Raw genomic sequence first — 20,118 nt, 5'->3', positions numbered from 1 at the left:
CCACACTTTGCAATTTTTAAAATTGCGACATTTCTAGTTCTTTTTCCTGGAGTAACCTTTATTTTGAAACGCTACTCCTCCCACAGTTTTGACTGTACGCACTTGAGCCATATCTCAAATTGACCGGAAAAATCGGGAATGGTGTGCTTTGCTCGTTTCTAAGAGAAATGTTGTATAGTTTAATTGATATTAATTTATTAGTGAATTAAATTTCCCCATTGACATGAATGGGAAAATGCGAAAAATCACGTTCAAGTATTTTTTCCTCGGAGACCGTAAGGGCTATAGTTACAAAACTTGGAGTGATAATTCGTAATACTTACTAAAATTAATTAACTTATAATTACATCGGTCGGCCTCATGGTGGCGCTATAACAGCCACTTTACGTTTTTGGCTTATACTCTTGAACCGTAGGTCGTAAATTCAAAATTCCTTCTATCCCTGTATTCCTTGGGCCCATGACGCATCTCCCCATATAGGCCACGCCCATTTGCGTCAGGATTAGATTTTCCGCCATTTTGATTTTTCTTCAAAACACACCTTTATATTTCTGTTTCTACAGATTTTGTCCGAATCTCACAGAAATCGATACACATGATCTCTGGACCTATCGGACCGCGTTTCAATTTTTTTCAGATTTTTTTAAAATTTTTTGTCCGTATCGTTCGGCCTTAATCGTCGTCCGAAGTTAGTGGGAGGGGCCTATTTTACAAAAAATGCCTAAAGTCACGAACGGAATGTCCAATCCATCCCAAATTTGAATCAGATGTCGCGGGTGGTTTAATCAACCAAAAGCCAAAAGGCGATTCCATTTTCATCCATAGGGGGCTCCGCAAATGCGAAAAATGTAACCGTTTCTCGCAGAAAAATGTTTTTCGGGGGGCCTAAATCCATCCGAATTACTTACGCATGATCCAAGGGGTGACGCGACATTGTAATTGGCTGGCAATATCAGTGGGAGGGGCATATGTAAGCCACTGCGGCAACCACACTTTGCAATTTTTTAAAATTGCGACCTTTCTAGTTATTATTATCCTGCTACTATATATTGTAGAGTAATTTGTAGAGTAATTTGCGTGCGTGCGTGCGTGCGTGCGTGAGACTTGAGTCAGTGGATTGCACTGCATACCATTCCTCCAATCGCCTCCTAACTTGTCAGGGTGCTTTCCAATTCATTTACATATCGCTGTTGTCGGGCAAAACCTCCTATCGCCATATTCTAGCGGTTCGTGTTTTTCATAAATGAATGCCATACTTGATCACACTACTGTACAAGCATCACCCAAAAGCATCAAAAGTAGTGCCCAGGGCCAGTCCTCCTGTTACTTAGGATGAGTAAAATGCAATGAATACAGTGATAAATACCACAACAAAGTGTGGACTATATTATATGAATATTATTATGACCAGGCAGTAGGCACACATCAGCTGTTTGTTTACAACCACAGGTGTTTACCACCTAGATGGTGTTTACCACCTAGATGGGTGGTTTCTCACAAACCTGGTGAACATGTACACGAATATGTCTAGAATATGAACAAGAATATGTCTTCTCTCATTAACATCATATGAACTATTTGAATCCAGTAAGGGAAGGCAAACATAGTGTGTTTGATTACTCCACCTCCATGTTTGCCTTGTCTAGACACCAATAGATGACTTTGAGCGGATACCATTATAACTATCCCTGGCTAATAAGACATATATGCCTTAATACATGTACTTGCCCTGCCCCTGTATAACTACAATTTGAAATTTAAACACCTTCAACATTTTATTTATTTTATAAATAGTTTGTCTTGCACTCAATAGTTCCTGTCGCAAGTTGATGGTGTCATATGTCCATGTGTGGTCCAGCCCTATGGAGTATAGAATGCATGTGCTAACTAAAAAAACTACTTAATTATTCCATGGAATAATGAATAATGGAATAATGAAATAATATTATTTCCATGGAATATATTCATACATTCCATATGGCTGGACCACAAATGGACAGCATCACCTTGTGATGGGTCCCTATTGCGTGAAAGATTAAATATTTCTGAATAAAAACAATATTTTAAGGTGTTTTTAATTTTAGTTAGAGGGCAATTATAATGTATTAAGACATATTTGGCTTATTAGCTAGGGATCCCTTTAAAGTAATATACAGGTATATCAGCTGCCAGTAAGAAACAGTTGCGAACACTCGTTGCGAACTTGTAGATTTGCTATTTCTGCCGAACGTTCTCCTATTATGACATCCCCCCGAATAAGTAAGCAAGGGTTTATGTGGTTAAATGACTATTCTATTAAACAGTGTGTGCTTCTGGTGTGCCAGGCACTCCAGGCAAAGTTTGGAGTTGGCATGTGTGCTGTAGTCTACGGATGATGACTACATGTCCCTGTAACTGTGAGTGCAAGATCTTGTTATGCAAATACTAATTGTGCAGTCCCTCGGCGTGCATCAATTAAACGGTATCATACAGTATTAAAGTGAATACTATTATTGCGTGAGGCACTTGGAGCATCGTTGACTCACTGTGTCAATAGGTTCCCTAACCTTTTATAAGTCCTGCCGTCTCATCACCGTCTGGATCACCGAAGTGTTGAGACTTCAGATTACGACGGAAATGCAGTATACATACGGTAAATATATTAGGGTGCCAACTAACCAATTTAATCTATTATAACAATATTTATTTTAACAGTTTGACGCCACATCACGCGGAACCCGCCTTTTAAGCAAATATCCTACGCTGCCTGGATTGTTTTATTACCTTTAGATCATACGCTGAAGTATGGGATCCTGTGGTATGCGGCCCCTACGCTTGCAGGGTGAGAAGCCATGGTCTACCCTGCCTTTAGGCCTATTACTTTCAGCTCACAGCCCTCTCATAAAGAGAGCTTTGAGGAGTCTGTATCTGGTGAGATGGGCTGGATCCTGTGGGCTGTTTTGTCCGATAATAGCCAAATGGATTCGGTCCCCAATGGACAGACGTGTTTACTAAACGCTTCGTAGGTGGCGCAAGGGAGATTACGTGTGCCACTCTTGAGTAATTAGGGGCCAGCACGTGCATTTTTGACATGCATACCAGTTACATGTTACAAATATAATATTATACTAGAAGAGATGGATTATGTGTGTTTGTTTGTGCCGATTCTCCCAGCACATCACACAATCTCCTTACCTTTCTTTTATTCACTTTTCTCAGAATTGTCATACTTTTCATTCATATATAGGCCCATATTTTGGCCACTAGGGCACCCGGACGCCACACCCTAACACGGTGACTCGCTGCAGCATCGCTGCTGTTTATTTTCATTAATGTCCATTTCTGGCGACAGACAGTGGACAAAGTGTGTGCTATCTCTCTCCATTAATTAATTGCCATATGGTTATCTTTAGTGTAGCTTAATTGAAATATATAATTAGACAGACAAAATGCTATACAGTAGACCGTGGTGTGCAACAGCGATGAAGGATGGCATGTACAGGTGGATTATCCATAGCCAACTTTTATTCAAAACAGTACATGGTACGTTGCGAACAGATTGCAGAAATAAAACAATATTGCAAGCACATCGAGTGTCAGACCAATCACACACAATTGTTCTGTCAGATGTTGTTTGGACTATGTAGCCGCCGAAACGTTTTAGTGAAAAGAACGATAATTCCCATTGCATTCACTAGTACTTCAGGAAAATATTTCAATTGCATAAAGGTTACAGCAAAATTCCACCAGGCTTCTTTTGAACCCACCGACATAGTTCAGTCAGATAACTCACGAATAGATTTAACCAATATTTATTATAGAATGAGAATACATGTGTGCATATAATATTTTATCTTGGCGTTCGGCTCTACATTTTTTAATTGAATTTAATTAAACACCATCATTAAATATTAAGAGCAAGGAGATAGATATACAATAACAACCCCCCATGGGGAACAGAAATAACAGAGCCCACCGGTGGTGCTGGGGTGGCGGTCACATAACAACCAGGAACCATATGCAGAAGGAAGGCAGGAAGAAGCATGCAGTCTAGGTGAGCTTAAATACCCCTCCCAATTGATCAGCTGATCCACCAGGATCATCTGATCCTGGTGGATAACCCTTGTCTCCACCAGGCCAAAGGCATGGGGAGAGAGTATGTTTTGCACTCCGTCCGTGTGTCCGTCCGTCCGTCTGTGTACAGCTAATCTCCGGCACCGTTAACCCGGTCGATGCCAAACTTTGCACACACTTTGGCCTGTTATAGCGCCACCAGGAGGCCGACTTTTGTAAAACACATTTTTTTATATTACTCCTCAATATTTTGTTCAAAAATCCCGAAAATCGTTACACAGTACCTCTATGTGCTCTAGACAGATCTTTCCGATATTTCATATTCCATCCTGATTGGCTAACATTGGCTTTCAAAATTTGCAGGATTGGCTTTTGAACATCAAATCATGAACGCAGTGTGCAATTTACGTGAAATCTTTCACAGACGTTCCTACTAGGCTGAGGAATATATCCCACCCTTTTCACATTGGCCTGTTATAGCGCCACCAACAGGTGTTTTTTTGCAAAACACATTTTTGGAAGAAAATGCCTCAAATCATCCAATTGCCATCCAAGGCGTAAGAACAAATGGCACCCTTTTCACATTGGCTTATTATAGTGCCACCAGGAGGCCACAACCTGACCTGCCCTGGTGGAGACCTGTGCCCCGAGGGGCACTTTTTCTAGTTCTGTCTCATATCTTATTGTCATGTCATTATGATCCAGCACTATATATGTTCCTGTTTGTGTAATAAACTTTGAGAACAATAACGCGACACTGTTATGTTATTATCATGAGTTGCCCATGTCTATGTACTCCAACTTGAGATACAGTCTACTTGATATGTATTGTGTACTGCCTGTACTGTAGCATACTTTATAGATAGGCTACGAGAGACATCAGCGGCAGCAAGGTCAGCCTTGCTGCAGTAGGCACGTTATTGTCTCCACCAGGCTGAAGGCATGGGGAGAGAGTATGTTTTGCACTCCGTCCATGTGTGTGTGTGTGTGTGTGTGTGTGTGTGTGTGTGTGTGTGTGTGTGTCCTTCCTTCCGTCCGTCCGTCCTTCCGTCCGTCCGTTATCAGCTAATCTCCGGCACCGTTGGCCCGATCCATGCCAAACTTTGCACACACACTCCCTAGATGCCAACGACGAACCTCTGCCCCAAATATTCCTCAACGGCCTGTTATAGCGCCACCATGAGGCCGATTTAAGCAAAACTCATTTCTGTAGATTACTCGTACACATTTTATCCATACCTCACACAATTCGGTATACACTATCTCCATAGTCATGTGATCAACACGGAGCGGCACCATTTCCCATCTTCCATCCAGATTGGCTAAGATTGGCTTCCAAAGCTCACACGATTGGTCCGTTTCGAACAAAATGCCACAAATCACAAACACAGTGTGCAATTTCCGTGAAATTATACACGCACATTTCCACTAGGCCGAGGACGACATGCCACAAATTCTTTCCCCAAATCAGCCTCACGGTGGCGCTATAACAGGCCAATTCCTGTTTTTAGTCGACTGCATCGATCTGTATACAACTTATGTATGCACACTCCCTAGAGGCCATGGAAAAACATTGTCCCTGCATCCCTCCACATCTGCCGGTTTTAGCGCCACCATGAGGCCGATTTCTGCAAAACACATTGCTTATGTTAGTCGCACAGATTTCATCCAAATCTCACGCAAATCGGTCCACATGATCTCTATAGTCATGTGATCAAGACGAGTCTGTTGGATTTCTCAGATTCTACATTGATTGGCTAAGATTGCCTTCCAAAGTGGCCCGTTTCGTTCAAAATGTCCGGCTCATCCAGAATTCTATCCTCAGAGATGCTATGAGTGATTTGGCTCTGCATTTCCTCAACAAAATGAAGAAAATTGTTGCAAAAAACGAAAACAAAAAAACATGTTTATATTACTCCTAAACATTTTGCCAAACATCTCACACAGTCCTATCCTCCTGGTGGAGACCTGTGCCCAGAAGGGCACTTTTTCTAGTACTACAATTGTTTTTGGCTTGCAGCGACCCCACATTGTTTCTTCAGGAACAATATTTTCTAGTTAAATTCATGAATTTTGGAGTGAACCTATTTCTTACAAAACGTAATGTAATTTTAGAAGGCCCTTCAAGAGCGCACCTCCTTTCACTTCTGCCCATAGGACTTGCATGCGTGTGATTGAGCTCAGTGTGGTGACATCCAGATTTGTTTGTGAGTGTGAGTACGTGTGTATGGTTGAGAAGGAGTTCAGTGTATTGTTGAATGCTGTTTATATTGTTTTATTGATTATTTTATTTTCACAAACTTCATTTCAAGGATCTTTATTTCCCCCATCACATTACCAAAGGAAAATATTCCTGCACACTGTCTTCAAATGCAGTTAAAGGCTTCATTGGGAAATCACAACGTTTCAGTCTATGGTATCACATTACCAGAAATGTCCTGCTTTTAGCCAGAAGACAAAGGTTAAAACTGGTATGTGGAAGATGAATCAATGAACAACAATGTCTTATTGTCTTCGTTGTGTTACATTCAGAGATGATTACACTGACTGTATACAGTATACACTATATTATGAGTACGCCTGAATCACTGCCGAGTTGTGTTAATATATTGTTATCAAAAGAGCAGTGCTGTTCTTTTCAATGGTTACACTTTGATTAGTCAGCAGAGAGAAGAGAGATGAAAGTAAAGATAAAGGAAATAAGCATTTAAGTGTTTTTGTCTCCACCAGGCCGAAGGCATGGGGAGAGAGTATGTTTTGCACTCCGTCCGTCCGTCCGTGTGTCCGTCCGTCCGTGTGTCCGTCCGTCTGTGAACAGCTAATCTCCGGCACCGTTAACCCGGTCGATGCCAAATTTTGCACACACACTCCCTGGATGCCAACGATGAACCTCTACCCCAAAAATTCCAGAACGGCCTGTTATAGCGCCACCAGGAGGCCGCTTTGTGCAAAACAAGTTTTTGGACAGTACACCTACAGATTTTGTCCAAACATCACGCAAATTGGTACACAGTCTCTCTAGAGCCATTCAACGAAACGGGTCTTTCAGATTTCTCAGACTCCATCCTGATTGGCTAAGATTGGCTTCCAAAGTTTGCAGGAGTGCTCAGTTTCAAACAAAATGCTGCAAATCATGAACACATCGTCTGATTTCCGTGAAATTGCGCACGCACATTCCCACTAGGCCGAGGAAGAAATGCCACGTTAACATTTTCAACTCAGCCTCATGGTGGCGCTATAACTGGCCGAAAAGTGTTTTTACCTCCAACTGCACGGATTTGTGGATAACTTTGTATGCCAACTCCCTAGAGGCCAAGGAAAAACCTTTGCCTGGAATTTTTCACATCTGCTCTTTATAGCGCCACCAGGAGGCCGACATATGTAAAACACATTTTCTAATATTACTCCTTCAGATGTTATCCAAATTTCACGCAAATCGGTACACATGCTCTCCATAGTCATGTGATCAAGACGGGTTTGTTTGATTTCTCATAATCCACCTTCATTGCCTACGATTGGCTTCTAAACTTTTCAGGAGTAGCCCCATAGAGTATATATATAATAGAGACTGAACTAGCGCGAAGCTCCGCCCCCCCAGCTATTCATGTCAGTGGAAGTTGCTCAGTGGCGTTTTGAAGCACCCGGAAGACTGCCGGAAGTCCCTCCCAGGACCTCAACTTTGAGGTCCTGAGTGACGTAGGGCAACCGAGCGCTCAACGTTAAAGCCCAGCTGCACGGGGTTTCCCGGTCATGAATCCACGGGTCCGCCTGTAGTCCCTCCTCCTACCACTAGGACCCAGAGCTTCAACGTTGGAAAGTCTGCCTGCCCCCTTGAGTAGCCCGCTTTGTACCCGTTTTGTACAAATCGCCACAACTACTCAACGCAACGTCCGATTGTGGTGAAACTGTGCATGCATATTCCCACTAGGCTGAGGAAGAAATGCCACTTGACAGTTTTCAAATCAGCCTCATGGTGGCGCTACAACAGGCCAAGCCGTGTCACGCACACACACACACACACACACACACACACACACACACACACACACACACACACACACACACACACACACACACACACACACACACACACACACACACACTTATATTACTCCTAAACATTTTGCCAAACATCACACACACTCCTATCCTCCTGGTGGAGACCTGTGCCCAGAAGGGCACTTTCTCTAGTTAGTTATGATTTCAACTAAGTGAGATTAGAGGGGTTTCATCTGTGAAATGTTTTATTTATTTCCTTGTTTGTTGTATAATATTTGTTTGTTTTTACACAGAGCACAACTTTGGAAAAAAGTGTTATAAGTATAGACCCAATATGCTTGTGTAGCCCCCAGCCAAGACCCAGCCCGCAACAGCCCTGCCAATCGGGCTCAGCCCTATTGCCAATCGGGCTCAGCCCTATTGCCAATCGGGCTCAGCCCTATTGCCAATCGGGCTCAGCCCTATTGGCATAACAGGTTGCGCATGACAGGTTGCGTGTTGGTCTGGCGAGTGGGAGGCCGGGGTTCAATCCCCGCTTTCCGCGCAATGCTACAATCTGGCGTAGTCGGCAGGACGTGGCGTGTGATATCCTCGTGTGAGGGACATGAGGACGGGCCGGCCCGAGTGCCGTGGGCCCCTGGCCTGGACCAGGGGCACGCAGCTCTTCAAAGACTGAGGAGTATAGAGGAGTCCCAGGGGACATCGTGTGTGGCGGTCCATGGTGTGAAGTGAGAAGCGCGAGGACGCGCTTCAAAAGACTGGGGGGTGATTGTAGCCCCCAGCCAAGACCCAGCCCGCAACAGCCCTGCCAATCGGGCTCAGCCCTATTGGCACGACAGGTTGCGCGTTGGTCTGACGAGTGGGAGGCCGGGGTTCAAACCCCACTTTCCGCACAATGCTACAATCGCAATGAATTTTATTTCCTCATGTTGTAATAAGATGTTGTGAGATCCATGGGCCTGGGCCATGGCTCAGTGGTCCAGGCACCTTGGCTGGTAATCCAGTCTGGCAGTGTGCCGTGGGTTCGACTCCCGATCCTGACAGCCTTTACTGCATGTCTTCCCCCCATCTCTCTCCCCATTTCCTGTCAGCCTACTGTCTATCCCTCCATGAAAAAAATATAAAATAAAGGCAAAAGCCACAAAAAAAAAACATTAAAAAAAATTAAAAGATGTTGTGAGATCCTACAATAAATAAAATCAATAAAACAATCAATTAATCAAGTGTCTCAGGCAGATCTTTGTCGAAGTAATGCCTCGACAAAACAGAGTGCAACACTCACATGGGTGGGGCGGATTAGTGTCGTTTTCTCAGCTAATCCACGCAGGGATAATTTGAATTGCAGAGAATAAACAGTTAACGGATGGATGGAAGAGAATAAACATTAAACATTGTTACAGCCAGCAGGATGGGAGCAGCTCCTCCCGGATGGCAAGGTCAACAATAAACATAGCTCTGGTCCATAGCTCTAATGCGTTGCTATGAACCAGAGCTACAATAAACATAGGCCTATGACTTTTATTTGTACTACATAGACTTTGTCAAGAGGTCAAGATTGGAGGGTGGCTACATGGGTACGTTATGTGATTTTAGGCATCGATGTGCAGTTTATTTTGTGGTCAGATCAGCAGCAGGTTAAATATTTATCATGGAGAAGACCGAATATGTATAGCACGATACTGACATGCAAGCCAAGGTACAGTACAGTATAGTGCAGTTAAATTCCTTGATCAGTGAAGAAGAGGGAATTCCCTGTAATTAACCACTTAATGCCTATGTACATAACATATCCAAATCTGCATTTTTGAGACAGATTTTTGTAGGGATGCAGGGTTTAAAGTGTAAAAAAAACACGCCAGCAGGAAGTCATATTTGGAATCTGTAATCAGGGAAGTTAGGCCTACTACTAACGATAGCTTTACATTTAAGCTCAAAACGCACTTATTCTTCTACCAACCATTTACTCAAATGTTTTACTTAAGTAAAAGTATCAATACTGCAATGTAAGTATTGGGCATCAAAATGTACTTAAAAGCACCAAAAGTAAAAGTATTCAGAATGTTTCATTTTAAGTTTTCAAAAGGCCAAAATGTATATTATATGTTTTCAAATAAATGTAGTGGCGTAAAAGTACAATATTTGGATCCAAGATGTAGTGGAGTTGAAGTAAATGTATTGCAATTTGGAAATACTAAAGTAAAGTAAAAAATACCTCAAAATTGTACTTAAAGGGATATTTCAATTTTTGGTCATTTTATCATCTACTCAGGTCTATGTGAACACACCCCAGACAGTTTTTAAGTTGCTCGATTCAGATATTTGAAGATATTCATTGTAGCTGCCCTGCCCCCTTCCTATACAAACCAAATAAATTACATTTTAACCATGATAGAGTAATCGAAAATACCTTTTCTGGTGACTGATATTGTCCTTGTAATACGTGAAGGGGTCGTGGTTTTGTTGTCTCCACCAGGCCGAAGGCATATGGAGGGCCAAAACTTCCATATCTAAAAATAAATGAATAAATAAAATAATAAATAAATAAATAAATCCAAAAATAAATAAATATATATGCAAAGAAATATATAAATCAATAATTAAATGCAAAAATAAATAAATAAATAGGCAAATAAATACCCAGGCAGTCTGCCGTCACCCAGGCGCATCCGCCTGGGTGACGGCAGACTGCTGACCCCCCATGCTGGCCGCTGGCGCTTTGGCATGGGGGGTCAGATCAACATATGGAATGAATTCTGTACTGGCCATATATGGAGCGTGTCTTGAGTGTACAGGGTTTGATGAGGTCAGAGGTCAGATCAACATATAGAACAGGACAACTCCAGTCAGAACAGGTCAACTCCATATATGGAGATATAAGGGTGGCAGCGGGGGCAGTGTCTTGAGAGTACGGGCCTTAATCTTCGCGCCTGTTGCATGGACAGGTATCAGTCAAAAGGGAGACATCGAAGTGGAAGGACAGGTGGAGAAGGATCAACATATGGAATGTCAGAACAGGAAGGAGAGGTGGAGAAGGATCAACATATGGAATGTCAGAACAGGTCAGCTCCATATAGAGATCTAAGGGTTTGAGTTTGAGGTCAGATGTAGAGTTGCTGGCCGGCTCCATATGCAGATCTAGGTGATGATCCAGTCTTCTCCATGTATGCCTATCCAGGGTTTGATGAGGTCAGTGTCATGATCTTCATATATGGAGATGGCCATATATGGAGACGTGATGTCACGAGGCGTGATGTCACGAGGCATGATGTCACGAGGTGTGATGTCATGAGGTGTGGACTGATGACTATATATGGAGGCGTGACGCTGACTGACGGAATATGCAGGTTTTCATATTAAACTGTGTATATCTCAACAAATACCTCAAACTTGTAGCCTACTTAGGTACAATACTTAAGTAAATGTACTAGATATTTTCCACCACTGCAAATACAATGCTAAAAATTTTGAACACAAGAAAGGGTTTGATTGATTGATTGATTGATTGAAAATTGTATTCACAGTTTGTATAATTTGGGTACAGTTCAAACGAAGGTACAGGACAAAAACTGCTATGAGGATAAAACCAGAAAAAACACTAAGACTTGTTTGTTTACATCAGGGTCCTCCATTTTCAATTTATCAGAAAGACGGGTAACAGGGTTACAGGTCAAGTGGACACTTAGTGGATCGACAGGTCACTTGTACACCTTGGATGAGTGGGCACTAGGTACAGGGTTGTAGTTTTTCTGGCACCTTGGATGAGTGGGCACTAGGTACAGGGTTGTAGTTTTTCTGGCACCTTGGTCGATTACCTTTGACCTCAGTACATTTTATTCTCAGTAGTAATTCTTAGTGGGGCAACTGGGCACCTAGGGGTAGGATAACTGGGCACCTGGACAACTTGGCACTGGGTAAAGGTGGGCAGTTTTTTGCCACCTTGGTCTGGCACCATTGACATCAGTACATTTTATTCTCAGTAACATTCTTCTTGTGTGCAGTGAGATTAAGTATTGGCCTAAATTGGACATCATATATCTCTGATTGCACACTGTATGCCCAGGCAAACATATGAATGCAGACATTTTGTAAGTGCTCTTCAGATGTTAAGGTTTAACTTTTTAAAGCATTTTGCACACCATTGTACACCAGGGGTTTTCAACTGATTATGAACCAGGGACCACGTACCACCCTGACTGAGAATCAACCTGGGGACCACCACCCTGACTGAGAATTAACCTGGGGGCCATTGTTGTGTTGGGAGGGGGGATATGGTCGTGGTGTGGGGGAAAGAAATTAACCTTCCATATTGAACTCATGTTGCTGTTCATTGTAACTTATTCTATGAGTAAGCAGACACCTGCGATTGATTATGGGCACATTTCCTTAATGGTGACTCAACCAGGCAATCCGGTTTCCCTTGAGATTCTAACTCACTTTTCTGTGGAAGTTCTTCACATCCGACTTCCCAGTAACTGACAACATCGACGCGTCATCATTTGTCACCAGATAATTTACTGCATTGTTTCTCAACTGGTCAATACAATAAATTCAAATACGAATCTTCACTTTCCTACATTACTAAATGCATGGTCAGGGTCCAGGGACCACATGCAACACCTTCACGGACCACCAGTGGTCCACGGACCACCTGTTGAAAACCCATGTTGTACACCATCACTTGTTTACCTTTACTACCACCATATGATAATATTGTATCTGTATTTATTTATCATCATTTCCTGGGAAAACAGACAAGTACAGTCGATCTCTGAGCTCCTACATAGATTATCCAATGGTTGTTAAGTGACATCATCAAGTTCCACCCGGTCAGTGAGTGACATCATCAAGGTCCACCCCCTCATTAACATATGGTTCATGAAATAGACCCTTGGGAAAAGCAGCTTGAAATACACATTTAAATGTGCATTTAAATGTGCATTTTAAAGGGGAATTTAAATGCATATTTAAATGTACATTTAAATGCGTATTTAAAGGTACTTATATTTAAATGCATATTTAAATGTACATTTAAATGTACATTTAAATGTGTAGATAAATAAAAATAAATAAATAAATAGTCACTTAAATACATTTAATTATTGATTTATATATTTCTTTGCATATTTCTTTATTTATTTTTGCATTTATTTATTTATTAAATTATTTATTTATTTTTAGATATGGCAGTTTTAGCCCTCCATAAGCATGGGGAGAGAGTATGTTTTGCACTCCGTCCGTCCGTCCGTCCGTCCGTGTGTCCGTCCGTCTGTGAACAGCCTCATGGTGGCGCTACAACAGCCCCCCCCCCCCCCCCCCCCCCCCCCACACACACACACACACACACACACACACACACACACACACACACACACACACACACACTCCTAAACATTTTGCCAAACATCACACACACAATCCTATCCTCCTGGTGGAGACCTGTGCCCAGAAGGGCACTTTTTCTAGTTATGTTATGTTTTAGTTATATGAATAAAAATGAGTAGCGATTTGAAGGAATTAAAAATAATTTCACGTAAGTAAGTAAGTAAGGTGCGCGTATAAAGATGTATTCCTTTTGGTTGCTGGTGTTTATAATAGATTTGTTTTAATTTATTAAAGCAAAGAATTATTACATGTTATTATTGTCTCCACCAGGCCAAAGGCATGGGGAGAGAGTAGGTTTTGCACTCCGTCTGTCCGTGTGTCCGTGTGTGTGTCCGTGTGTGTGTGTGTGTGTCTGTCCGTCCGTCCGTCTGTGAACAGCTAATCTCCGGCACCGTTAACCCGGTCGATGTCAAATTTTGCACACACACTCCCTGGATGCCAACGATGAACCTCTGCCCCAGAATTTCCAGAAGGGCCTGTTATAGCGCCACCAGGAGGCCGATTTGTGCAAAACAAGTTTGCAAATCATGAACACATCGTGTGATTTCCGTGAAATTGTGCACGCACATTCCCACTAGGCCGAGGAATAAATGCCACGTGAACATTTTCAACTCAGCCTCATATAACTCGCCTAAAAGTGTTTTTACCTCTAACTGCACGGATCTGTGGATAACTTTGTATGCCAACTCCCTAGAGGCCAAGGAAAAACATTTTCTAATATTACTCCTTCAGAATTTATCCAAATTTCACGCAAATCGGTACACATGCTCTCCATAGTCATGTGATCATCACCCGTTTTGTACAAATTGCCACAACTACTCAACGCAGCGTCCGATTGCGGTGAAACTGTGCATGCATATTCCCACTAGGCTGAGGAAGAAATGCCACTTGACAGATTTCAAATCAGCCTCATGGTGGCGCTACAACAGGCCAAGCCGCACACATGCACACACACACACACACACACACACACGCACGCACACACACACACACACACACACACACACACACACACACACACACACACACACACACACACACACACACACACACACACACACACACACACACACACACACACACACACACACAATATTACTCCTAAACATTTTGCCAAACATCACACACAGTACTCCTATCCTCCTGGTGGAGACCTGTGCCCAGAAGGGCACTTTTTCTAGTTCTGTCTCATATCTTATTGTCACGTCATTATGATCCAGCACTATATATGTTCCTGTTTGTGTAATAAACTTTGGTAACACCTGTGTGTGCATAGAGCCCATGTACTAGTTCTAATGTGCAGTTTTTGAAGTTTAACCTAAATAGCTTTCCAGTAAAGTCAAGACACAGTTGAATGCTTCTCTCTGCTCTGAGAATGCTGAGGCCTCATTCACACGTATCAAACACCAATCAAGCAAATATTTGGTCGTTTTTTTGTTTTTTTGGGCCACCCCAATGCTTTTCCAATGGGAGTCACATGGTTTGACCAAACATTTTTGTTTGATGAGGGGGGAGGGGCAGAACAAACCATGTGACTCCCATTGGAAAAGCATTGTGGTGGCCCAAAAAAACAAAAAAACGACCAAACATTTGCTTGATTGGTGTTTGATATGTGTGAATGAGGCCTGAGAGCCTCTTTATGGTAGCCTGAATACTTCTGGCCAAGTATGATTTTAAGACCATGTCTGAGTGCTTTTCAGCCTTTTAGGCCCACGTTTCACATTCAATTATTGGACAATGTTTATCATGCAGATATACACTGTTAAGCATTGTCTATTTTAAGAGGTTTTAAGAACGTATTTATTGCTTCAGCAGAAGGGAGTTCCAACCGCGCCTCTAGCCTATGGCAGGCCAGTCTGGTGCATCTCAGAGGCCTCTAGCCTATGGCAGGCCAGTCTGGTGCATCTCAGAGGCCTCTAGCCTATGGCAGGCCAGTCTGGTGCATCTCAGAGGCCTCTAGCCTATGGCAGGCCAGTCTGGTGCATCTCAGAAGCAGGACAGGTTACAGGAGGAAAGGAGGCACTGGAGCAACTCAGACAGTTTAAGCCCTTATTTTATTACCAGGGTGCAAGTAAAAAAGCGACAACATTTCGATGTTTCAGTTACATCTTCGTCAGGTCCGTATTTATTGCTTCCTTATAGGAACATCTTGTTCCTAACATAAACATTAAATGCCATTAACAATAAAGATAATTTAATGTTTGTTTTGTCACTTTACATCACCATTACATCACCTAATCAACATGAGTTGGACTTTAATATATTAGCGCCCCTCACTTCACACGGGTGTGATTTTTATGCTTAGATAAGAGTCTTTTGAGTGGTGCAAACCACTCCAACAACCAGCTTTGTCTGTATCTGTGTATGTGTGTACCTGTACGTGGGGCCACGTACAGATGAGCACGGTTGCTATGGTTAGTGCGTGACGTCACTGCACCACTCAGTTCACACGGGTGTGATTTTTAATTGATTGAATACTTAACAGTTTGCAGAAAAAGCACAGGAAAGTACAGTTCAATATAAGGTCTGCTAAGAGGATTTAAAACCCAAGAAAGCCTATATTGGCTTATTGCCATTGGGGTCCTTCATATTCATTTTGTCAGAACATAAATGCCTGGCATACAAATATACAGTACAATGCAAAAACATCATATAAACGGTTAGAAGTAAAATAAAGAAATAATAGGCCTACAGTAAAGTTTTTACTTGGGCCAGTTTCAAATTGCAGCCACCCGTGCTCTTTTGATGATGTTTTCAAATAAACTTAAACTTGATATAATAATTCATAACCCTCAATATGGAAACCGAGACATACAATCACAAGAGACCCCCTCCGATAAAGCTATCATTTATTATGTATTTTTAAACGTATTCACATATTCATTCATCTCTGTAAAGTTTGCATACAGCTAGACTTCTTCAGTTGAAATGTATTAAGGTATTGTTGCAATTTCAGTAACATGCTTGTCTTTGTCCCATGAAATTAATTTGGTTTTTGACTGCTGAGTGAACTTCTTTTAAGGTTTTTTGTGTGGTGAACATTTCCCATCATGTTGTATGTCATATAGGGCTGCACGATATGGACAAAATGTCATATCTCTGTATTTATGCCAAATATTGCGATATCGATATGATATACAATATTACCATTCAAATTGCATATTCTATATTTTAAGTTGAATAGAGGAAGGAAGCGCTGCCGTGGTCCTTTGTTTGTTGAACTGAATACAGGTGCTCGTTGGCGAGGTATAATCATTTAGATAAAGAAGAGGATCCAAGGTACTCTGTTCCAGTGAAGTAAAAAATCCTTTATTATATTTTATGGCATGGCATGGGACTCTGGCGAAGGCTTATAGCCGAAACGCGTTGGTCCTCCTTTTTTTAATGATCTTTTGCCATGCCATATAATATAATAAAGGCTTTTTTACTTCACTGGAACAGAGTGCCTTGGACCCTCTTCTTTAGCGTCTATATATTTTTGCAGAATTACAGTACATTTCAAGCACAAACTCAATACAAAGGCTGTTAACTGTGAGTGGACGACCCAATTAAGCATTACACTTGTTTACAACAGGGTCCACCATGTTCAATTCATCAAAACATTTAGAGACGTACAAATAGACACTTCTATATAGACAAAGAACAGTACAGGAATTCATCATAATGGAGGTAAAAAGGGAAAAGAAACATATACAGTGAGGGGAAAAAGGGGGGGCGGTGGGGGGGGATTCAGATTTTACGGGGGCCAGTTTCGAATTGCAGCCATCCGTAGGTGCCCTTTGAGAGCGGTTTTGAAGGAGTCAAGGGATTCGCATGTCTTAATGACTGTTGGTAGGGCGTTCCACATTTTGGTGGCATAGGAGCGAAAAGAATTTAGTCCCTTGTTTGTGCCGAATCTGGGTTGAACATGATTCGTTGCACTCCCTCTGGTGTTGTGGGTGTGGACTTCGTTAACATTAAGGAAGTATCTACACAGGTACATGGGTATCTTGGTGGAGTATCGAATCTTGTGGACCAGACCCATTGCAAGATGCTGTACTCTGTCGCCGACCCTAAGCCATGCCAGTCTGTCAAAGTGGGCAGGGGTGAGGTGGGTTCGGGGGGTGAGGCCAAGTAGGAGCCTGACCAGTTTGTTTTGGGAGGTCTGGAGCCTAGTTTTAAGGGCCTTTGTGTTGCAACATTGTGTTGCAACATTGAAAACTAAACATTATTCAAAAAAGTGATGTTGCTGACTTTAGAAGTGGGCGATATATTGACGATTTCTTATGATCTAAAATGAATTGCAATGAAGTGAATGTTGTGAATTTAGTTGACCATCCACGATTCCACGTGGTCCTAACAGGGTACATGGTTCAGTTGATGACAAGTTCGAAGAACAAGATGACACCACGACAAGTTCTGAGGTTTATTACACAATAATATAGACATGATTGACCAGAATGATTCAACAAATATGTACTGGCAGTATACTCATAATTTAAAAAAGAATGGAGAGATTGGGCTAGTTGGTTAAAAATCTGAAAGGAGGGGGGGAAAGCAATTGTTTAGTTGTATTGGTATTTGACTTTAGACTGCAGTGCTGCCAACATTGGACTGAGAATCCAGGAGATTTGTTTTGTGCATGGGGTGGGGTGGGGGGAACTCCCTAAGCAGGGGTCCGGGGGTCTGGGGGTGCTCCCCCAGACACTTTTTAACAGAGTAGATGTACGTTCCTGCATGTGTTCTGGTGAATTTGGGGACTTTGATACTGTTGGCAGCCCCTGGGCTTGGGCCACACACACTTATGTGCAGAGGCAGCTCATTGGGAGCTGCCACTGCAAAAGCTCGGTTCCCTCTGAGCTCGAGCCTGGTTTTAGGCACCACCAGGAGAAGCTGGTCAGAGGACCTAAGCGTCCGTGTCGGAGCATAGGGTTTCAGCAGTTCAGATAAATAAATGGGTGCCAAACCATTTAGACACCTAAAGACAGAGCAATACTGTTGTGTATAAAACTCCGGCGACCCAAGGATCAATTTGTTACATAAATTTAAGATAAGGGAAGGCTCGAAGACCAATTTGTTGGAAAGATGGCGAGAAAGGCCATTTAATGGATAAAAATTAATTATATCTATTCTGTAATGCTAATTAGAAAGGACTGTAAATATATACCTTCAATAACCCAGCAGGGAGACCAAATACCGTGCTGTATTTACCTTAAAAATGAGTGATTAGCCCTTTAAATCTTGAATGACAGCCACGGTACCATAAAAAATAGAAGGATACCTTAAAAACGAATTGGAGACAGACGAAATAAAGTTCTGAGAGGAAGTTTAAGGTTTTAACTGTAATTTTTAGTAGGTAATAAAGTAAATTTACATAGAGAATGTGCTACATGGTTCAGATAATAATAATAATAGTACAATACATCACTATAATTTAGAGTATTCAATTGTTCCAATATGGATCCGAACTGAACCTGATTTGAGAGGCCATAGACCGGGAAAGCACAGAGGCTGGCGTTGCTATGGCAACCTGAAGATAACATTCTTTCCCTGCTAGCTGTAAACTTTCGACAGAGAGAAATACTCCTATCTACTTTCTCACTAGGCACCAAGGTCAAATACATGTCTCAAATCAAAATAGGCCTCTCAGTATGCGAGTTAACTTGCCTGGGGACAGACAGTATGGAGACCGAATAAGGAGTCAACAAGATATAAGATATTAAATCTGAATGTGGCATCAGGAAATCCATAATATAAATATGATAAAATAATATAAAGGATAATATAGGGCTGAGATGATTAGGCACGTGGATGGTGACATGACATAAATAGGATAAGGAGAACAACCCGGAGTAAACAGGCAGTAGGCTTTTAAGAGTAAAATGATGATAAAAGGGCAAGATGACAAAATATGACCTATATGTGGAACACGGTCTGGGCCCAAAGTTCTATATGTGTTGACCAACAGAATATGATGGAGTGGCCAACTTGACATGACGTGTAAACAACATGTCAGAATTTATCTAACAAATACTTTGAAGTCAATCCTGTATCGCACAGGAAGCCATGAATTACAGTTTCAAACACAGAGCGGGATAGACAAGATTTAACCTTAGATTGCCTCCTAAGCGGAAGAAGCTCTTTCTTACTACCTCATTTATCTGTTTGTCGATTTTGAAACCTAGATTGGTGGCAGTTGGCTTTAAGAAGGGCACACACACACACACACACACACACACACACACACACACACTCACACTCACACTCACACTCACTCTCACACACACACGCACACACACACACACACGCCCCTGATAGTACTGTCAGGAGGTCATGGCTGGTAGGCCTATATAATCCATATGGTGAGATAAGCCCTAACTTGTCTGTCATTTTGGTTACTTTTTTTCCTAGGCTACAGGTTTGGCCACTTCCTAATTGTTGCTGTTGCCTCTCATTCCTATTCTATCCCCCGGGCCCGACTCAAAACACACACGGCACACGCACGCACGTGTACACACGCACGCGCACGCGCACGCACACGAGCGCGCGCGCGCACACACACACACACACACACACACACACACACACACACCCACACGTTTGCTCCTCCTACCCCAGTGTTGATGAGACACCAGGTAACCTCCTCTCCTAACGTCTCGTCTTTATTATTATTTCCAACTCCCTCCCTGCGGTATGTAGCGCTAA

The sequence above is a fragment of the Electrona antarctica genome, assembly GCF_951216825.1.
Source record: "Electrona antarctica genome assembly, chromosome: 3".
NCBI classification, from domain to species: Eukaryota; Metazoa; Chordata; class Actinopteri; order Myctophiformes; family Myctophidae; genus Electrona; species Electrona antarctica.
The sequence above is the reverse complement of the archived record's forward strand: the minus strand, read 5'-3'. Positions refer to the sequence as shown.